Source organism: Panulirus ornatus, chromosome 50, assembly GCF_036320965.1.
Source record: "Panulirus ornatus isolate Po-2019 chromosome 50, ASM3632096v1, whole genome shotgun sequence".
Taxonomy (NCBI): domain Eukaryota; kingdom Metazoa; phylum Arthropoda; class Malacostraca; order Decapoda; family Palinuridae; genus Panulirus; species Panulirus ornatus.
In genome coordinates this window covers 7,656,510-7,665,180 of record NC_092273.1, presented here as the reverse complement: position 1 = coordinate 7,665,180, position 8,671 = coordinate 7,656,510, and positions in this window count along the sequence as shown.

The window sequence follows — 8,671 nt, the reverse complement described above, 5'->3', positions numbered from 1 at the left end:
CTACGAATATATATACATATAACTCTTTCAGATCCCTCAACATTAAACAAATGATGTTATGACTTGAAATTCAGTAGATAATGTGTTTATAAGTTGGTGACGAGTGGGGTGGGTTTTTCGTGAAGTGATAAGTGGTGATTCTAAAGGTGTGTGTTGTGTGTGTGTGTGTGGGGGGGGGGGGGGGGTTGAAGTTGCCGCTGGCTGACGATGTCAGGTTTCGGACACTGGAGGAGATGTCCCTCAAGCGATAATCTTCTTCTGTTTAGCTGCTTTTGTCGAGTGTGTGTGTGTGTGTGTGTGTGTGTGTGTGTGGCAGACAGGATGTCATTACTGCGCCTCTATATGTCTGTGTGGCGCCTGGTGACTGGTGTGTCGTGCCTGGTGTACGCCTAAGGTCCTTCCCCTCGGTGATGTGAGCTCGCTGATTTGGTGACTAAGGTGTGATGGGTAGTGACCTGGTGTATGTGGTCCCTGGTGACCTGTGTGTGGTGCCTGGTGACCAATGAGTGGTGCTGCCTGGTGACCTTTGTGTCGTGCTTGGTGACCTGTGTGTTGTGCTTGGTGACCAGTGTGGTGGTGCCTGGTGACCTGTGTGTGGTGCTTGGTGACCAATGTGTGGTGCTTGGTGACCTGTGTGTCGGGCTTGGTGACCTGTGTGTGATGCCTGGTGACCAGTGTGGTGGTGCATGGTGACCTGTGTGTGGTGCTTGGTGACCACTGTGTGGTGGTACCTGGTGACCACTGTGTGTGGTGCTTGGTGACCACTGTGTCGTGCCTGGCGACCTGTGTGTGGTGCTTGGTGACCAGTGTGGTGGTGCCTGGTGACCTGTGTGTGGTGCTTGGTGACCTGTGTGGTGTGCCTGGTGACTAGTGTGTCGTGCCTGGTGACCTGGTGACCTGTGTGTGGTGCTTGGTGACCACTGTGTGTGGTGCCTGGTGACCTATGTGTGGTGCCTGGTGACCTGTGTGTGGTGCCTAGTGACCTGTGTGTGGTGCTTGGTGATCAAAGTGTGGTGCCTGGTGACCTGTGTGTGGTGCCTGGTGACCTGTGTGTGGTGCTTGGTGACCAGTGTGTGGTGCCTGGTGACCTGTGTGTGGTGCCTGGTGACCTGTGTGTGGTGCTTGGTGAACACCGTGAGGTGCCTGGTGACCTGTTTGTGGTGCTTGGTGACCTGTGTGTGGTGCTTGGTGACCTGTGTGTGGTGCTTGGTGACCAGTGTGGTGGTGCCTGGTGACCTGTGTGTGATGCTTGGTGACCAGTGTGGTGGTGCCTGGTGACCTGTGTGTGGTGCCTGGTGACCACTGTGTGGTGCCTGGTGACCACTGTGTGGTGCTTGGTGACCTGTGTGTGGTGATTGGTGACCTGTATGTGGTGCTTGGTGACCTGTGTGTGGTGCCTGGTGACCAGTGTGTGGTGCCTGGTGACCTGTGTGTGGTGCCTGGTGACCAGTGTTTCGTGCCTGGTGACCTGTGTGTGGTCCCTGGTGACCATTATGTCGTGCCTGGTGACATGTGTGTGGTGCCTGGTGACCTGTGTGTGGTGCTTAGTAACCAGTGTGTCGTCCCTGGTGACCGTTGTATCGTGCCTGGTGACCTGTGTGTGGTGCCTGGTGACCAGTGTGTGGTGCCTGGTGACCAGTGTGTGGTGCCTGGTGACCTGTGTGTGGTGCTTAGTAACCAGTGTGTCGTCCCTGGTGACCGTTGTGTCGTGCCTGGTGATGTGTACAGTGCCTTGGTAACGTTGTGTGGTGAGGGAACAGCTGTAACAACGAAGAAGAAACAGTTGCACTCCAAACAGTAGCAGTAGCAGTAGCAGCAGTGCCCGGCGGCAGTGCCAGTAGCTACTACCAGCAGCAGGAGCCAGCAGGAGAGTGATGGATGGTCAAGAGATGTGGGCGCCCGGGATTTGTAAACACATCATTCAGCGAGGGTAAGTGTACACATCTCTCATTACAGCCTCACACTCCTACCACACCGCCCGCCCTGGGCCGCAACTCCCTGTCTGCTGCTGCTGCTGCTGTAGCTGTTAGAGACCGCTGGATTCGCATGTGCTCTCGTCACCACCAGTTTGTATGCAATCATCAGCAAAAGAAACAAACCTCTTTTGATCTTTTAGCACCAGTGGAGCCACGCCTCAACACGGGGCCTTACGAGCGTCGCTAACCATTATGTTGGATCACATCTCAATCACAGATTATCATCTTGTGTCACAAACACACACACACACACACACACACACACACACACACACACACACACACATGGGCCTCCGTGATGTAATAGTTGGCGTTACTGGCCACGAGTCAACGCGGGCCAGCTCCGGGGTCCGTCCGGCATCGGTTCGAATCCTGGGCCTACATTCAACCCAGGTGTTCATCCTCCTCGCGGGTCTGGTTGAGAAATGGGTAGTGCTTAGCTCAGAGTAGTGTTTGCATACACACAGGTGAGCAAAGACATGGTGTGTGTGTGTGTGTATATATATATATATATATATATATATATATATATATATATATATATATATATATATATATATATATATATAATATATATATATATAGTTTTTACACAAGCGTAAAACTCTCTCCCCATAACACACAGTCATCATATGAAAACCCGTATTTAAGTAAATGGATGAAGAAATCTTCAGTCATTTCTCCACAAAATACATCCGTCAAGAAGATGATTCTCAAGTTTCGGTCACCGCACTCATTCGTGCAGAGCTGGTCGAGAAGGTCCAGAGGAGGGCAACCAAAACAGGACCGGAATCAGGGGAGGTGAATCACGATAATCAGTCTGATTATCACGGGGTAAATGAGGAGTAAGTGGTGATTTGATCCTGAACCTGTTTGATGATCCCAACCGTGAAACTTATTAGGAAAGATATATATATATATATATATATATATATATATATATATATATATATATATATATATATATATATATATATATATATATAAAGTACTTTTGTACATCTGAGTAGTGGATGTACGAGATGAGGTAAGTTATGAAATTATGAAGGCTGAAAGTAAACATGAATCTAAAAAAAAAAATTATATGGTAGCGAAAAATGTTCAACAGATGGGAGTGTGTGTGTGTGGGTAGACCTCCCTCCCTCCCTGTACAGCACGAATAGGTGATGACACTCAAAGCTTCGGTCGTTTGTATGAATATATCACCACAGGGACTCAGTGTATGACACTATCATCATCACCAGCATTGTCGTCTTGGTGGGTTACAAAGTCGTCCCCCTTGACTGGTGTGAACACGACCCCCTGTCGTGGCGGGTGACTTTAATTTAAACACTTCCAGACGCCACCACGCCTCCCTCCTCCTCCTGCCTGTGCTCCCTACTGCAGGAGAGAGGGACTGGGAGGTGTCTTGCAGCCAGGTGGACACAGGCCTATGACGCCACACACCCACACGAGGGAGACATACCCCAGCATCGCCAGGGATGTATCATCTGGGGGAGAGATGTGGAGGACAGTAACACTCCGAGAAACGAGGGTACGTCGTCTGGGGGAGAGAAGGGGAGGGCACCAACACCCGAGAAACCATATTACATTATCAGGGGAGGGTACTAACACCCTAGAAACTTCGCTGTATTATCTGGGGAGGGTACTAACACCCCGGAAACTACGCTATATTATCTGGGGAGGGTACTAACACCCCAGAAACCACGTTACATTATCTGGGGAAGGCACCAACACCCTAGAAACCACGCTACATTATCTGGGAGGGCACTAACACCCCAGAAACCACGCTAAATTATCTGGGGGAAAGCACCAACACCCCAGAAACCACGTCACATTATCTGGGGGAGAAAAAAGGGAGGGCAGACAACCCGACACCTCTAGAGCAGAGGACACTCCAGATATCTCTGGGGGTTGCAAGCAGGGGATACTGTCGCGTTCCGGGGGCCCACTCCACCACCACCCCCGGAGGACGCGGATCAAGGTGTGCAGTGCGGCCTGGGGGCTACATTATCTGGGAGGGCACTAACACCCCAGAAACCACGCTAAATTATCTGGGGGAAAGCACCAACACCCCAGAAACCACGTCACATTATCTGGGGGAGAAAAAAGGGAGGGCAGACAACCCGACACCTCTAGAGCAGAGGACACTCCAGATATCTCTGGGGGTTGCAAGCAGGGGATACTGTCGCGTTCCGGGGGCCCACTCCACCACCACCCCCGGAGGACGCGGATCAAGGTGTGCAGTGCGGCCTGGGGGCGCCGCCGCCACCACCACCACCACCAGACCGCCGTGTGTGTGTGTGTGTGTGTGTGTGTGTGTGTGTGTGTGTGTGTGTGTACGTCAGCCGCCATAATGAACACGAGTGTAAACAAGAGCAGGGCCCCACCACACAACACAGGGCTGTGGCCCGTCATCGCCCGTGAGGTGTTCCTGCTGCTGCTGCCAGATAACGCGAAGCCTCCCTGCTTGCTTCCCCCAGCGTCAGGTAGGGAGAGCAGCAGCTCCTCCTCCTCCTCAACCAGCCAGCCACACGCAAGACTGGACCCAGGGACGACATCGAACTGGGAGGCCCTACACCACGTCTGGGTTCGGCCTCTCCACCACTCACCACCCTCACCACTCAAGATCTCCATAGGACCACACCAGCGATGAAGCCGGTCCCTCAGCCTTGCTAACATGTGAATTATATTAATAAAAGAGAAGGTAATCTTATTGAAATATAATCCTATGATTGCATTTTAAATCTGAAGGGGGAACTGCTGCAGCTTCAAGACTGTGCTCCTTGCAGTAGCAGGGGAACGCTGGATTCCTTAGGAGTGAGATCTTCAACGAGGCTGTACTCATTATCGCCATCTATACATACATACATACATACATACATACATACATACATACATACATATATACACACATACATACAAACATACATACATACATACATACATACATACATACATACATACATACATATATACATATATACATACATACATATATACAAACATACATACATACATACATACATACATACATACATACATACATACATACACACATATATACATACATACATACATACATACATACATACATACATACATATATACGTACATACATACATATATACATACATACATACAAATACATACATACATACATACATATCCACGCACACATTCAGAGAGAGAGAGAGAGAGAGAGAGAGAGAGAGAGAGAGAGAGAGAGAGAGAGAGAGAGAGAGAGAGAGAGAGAGAGTATTTGTACTCGGGAAGAGCTGTGGCAAAGAGTAGGTTGACGCCATCCAGTGACTGGTTGGTATATACACCAGGTCCTGATGCTCGAACTCCAGTAGTCTGCTGGGGATGCTCGTGACGTCATCCCCCACTACCACAGCCCTCCCCCATCACCCCCACCTCTCCCTACCTTCTCCCACACTCACCCACGACAACCATTAGTTTGGCCCGTGGCTCTCCCCACCCCAACAACCCCAACTCTCCCCCCCCCCACACACACACTATACGTCTCCCTACCCCACACTAACACATCATCCAAGACCAATTTCCTCCCACTGTCTCCCACACCACCACAGCCCTAACCTTCCTCCCACCATCACCCCACACCACCACAACCCTAGCTCCTCCTCCTTCTCCTCCTCCAACACCACCAGCTTCCCGGGCTCTGCCAACAGTTTATTTACAACGGGTCCTCCTTAACCCAGCAGGCTCCACACACACACACACACACACACACACACACACACACACACACTCCACATACCTCCGCCACTTCCTGACGTCTTCTCCCTAGTACACAGGGCGTAAGACAGGAGGCAAATATGTGTGGTTAATCCCAAACATGGAAAACCAATTTGAGAAAGACAGACTCTTTACTAGTATCGAACTATTCGTACCAGACACTTTACTTACATCACTAACTTTACTTATATCAGAAACTTTACTTAGAAGCTTTACTCGTATCGGACACTTTACATATATATCAGAAACTTTACTCTCATCAGACACTTGTAGAAGAAACAAACAAACACATCGAGACCAAACACCTCACCTTGAGGAACACCACATGATCAACAATAGCATCTCGTACCTCATAGCCATGGGGTCCAATTGTATGCAATTCACTTGAACTCCTTAGATGAAGGTAAAGCAATTCGTAAAAGCCTTTTTGATCAAGTGTAACTACGACCAGGCCTGGGTTGGCCTGTACAAAGATAATAATCCTCAGAGTTATGTTACACCCTTACGTATATACAATACCATTACGTATCATAATCGTAATGTATAGTTTCCAGGAAATATAAAACTTTACATTTGAAAATGACACAGAAGAATCAGGTGACACTGGGGCCCTCCTTCGTTTCCTAGAATCCACGTAGCTTCGGGTCGTTTTTCCTTCTCCAAACACAGAATCAAAGCTTGAGTGACCTTACCTAAACTACAGGTAAACTTTTGGCATATTTTGGAGAGAAAGCCTAACTTTCAAGCCCGACCTGTCGTCTCTTTACTAAACATAGACACACACTCCACCCTCCGTCCGTCACCAATTCCTCGACCAGTCTTCCAAAGGCGGGAGGATGAACGGCTGAGGTTTGGTTGTGAGTCGGCTACGGTCCTGCCCGGGGACTCACTGAACCCTGGCCCTATTAGCCTGCTGGTGTCAACAGCGAGAACCTCTGGACTAGGAACGCTCGTGTGTGTGTGTGTGTGTGTGTGTGTGTGTGTGTGTGTGTGTGTGTGTGTGTGTGTGCGTGTGGGTCAGATGCCAGCAATTACTTGCAGTTTACCCACACATCAGCCTCAGGCTATCTCCTCTTTTCATGTCCGTCCCGAGACATATGGCCTGGTGGCGTGGCCGCTGCTGGACAGGGGACAGGGCAGCCAAGGGTTTGATTGGAACCCCGAGTGACGGGGTGATGCTCGAACATATGTGGCTGTGGCTCCTCCTCCGCCTCTCTGTCAACGAGAGTGGAGCCAGTTAGCTAAGGCCCTAACCAAGGCCACCCCATTAAAACTATATATATATATATATATATATATATTAGACTGAGTCAGGTACCCATTCCATTGATCAACCCCTAAGGGATGGGATAAACAGCTGGGTGGAGTATGGAACCGACTGCCGTAACCAGGATTCGAACCTGTGAGCTCGACCCTGAGCGGCGGCCCGTGAATGCGTCATGGTCAGGAACGTTAACCGCCACACCACGCGAGTCTCTTCCCTTAACATATACCATCTTGGCCATTATTCTGTGGTGTCTTGGTGTGTGACAGACCCCTATGGCGTGAGCCCAAAGCCACGCCACGCTTCTGGCTGCTGCTGCTGCATCCTGCAGTTTTTCTGTAGCGAACAGTGACTTGAGGATTGACCGTTATAATAACTTACTTCTACCCCTCGAAAAAAGGTATAATGTGGGAGTCTTTCTCCTTTCATCTCTCCCTCCTCTAACAACCTTCAAGAGTCAGGTCCATCCCTCCCTCCCTCCTCCAACAGCCTTCAAGAGTCAGGTCCATCCCTCCCTCCCTCCTCCAACAACCTTCAAGAGTCAGGTCCATCCTTCCCTCCCTCCTCCAACAACCTTCAAGAGTCAGGTCCATCCCTCCCTCACTCCTCCAACAACCCTCAAGAGTCAGGTCCATCTCTCCCTCCCTCCTCCAACAACCTTCAAGAGTCAGGTCCATCCCTCCCTCACTCCTCCAACAACCTTCAAGAGTCAGGTCCATCCCTTCCTCCCTCCTCCAACAACCTTCAAGAGTCAGGTCCATCTCTCCCTCCCTCCTCCAACAACCTCTATAACTCTTAAGAGTCAGGTCCACAACCACCCACACAGCACTGCTCTCTCTCTCTCTCTCTCTCTCTCTCTCTCTCTCTCTCTCTCTCTCTCTCTCTCTCTCTCTCTCTCAAGTGTCACTTAAAACCCCCAATACGACCTTTGACTGCGTCATGCCTCCCTCACTCACGCCGCGCTGGCTAATGTAAGAAGCAAAGAAAACAGAAATGAATAGAAGAAGCTGTTGAGAGAGAGAGAGAGAGAGAGAGAGAGAGAGAGAGAGAGAGAGAGAGAGAGAGAGAGAGAGAGAGAGAGAGAGAGAGCTAGCTTGGGAGTTATTATGACCCGTGGCCACGTCAGGAGCAGTGCAAAGAGGACATAGGGCTCCTTCGGCAAACACAAACTGTATTTCAAGTACACAGACATGAAGACATTTGGTATATTATACTCGTAACGTATAAACAAACAAGCCAAGAGTACAATATGCTTTCCTAATCGGGTTGAATTTCTAAGATATATTCTACGTTCTTCTAAGTAAGTTTAAGTACAGTAAACTAAGCTTTGGTTTAGAATAAGTTAGGTTGTGTAAGCTTTAGTTAGATGAAGTAAAGGTTACTTCAGCTTTGATTGGTGAGGTGAGGGTAAGCTTTGATTAGCTTAGGTAGGGTAAGGTAAGCTTTGATTAGCTTAGGGAGAGTAAGGTAAGCTCTGAGTAATTCAGGTAAGGTAGAGAAAGTTTTGATTAGCTTACGTAGGGTGAAATAAGCTTTGACAAGCTTAGGTAAGGCAAGGTAGACTTTGATTATCGAAGATAAGTTAAGCTTTGATGAGTTCAGATAAGGTAAATTAAGCTTTAATTAGCTTAGGCAAGGTAAAGGAAGCATTCAACAGCTTAGATGAATTTAA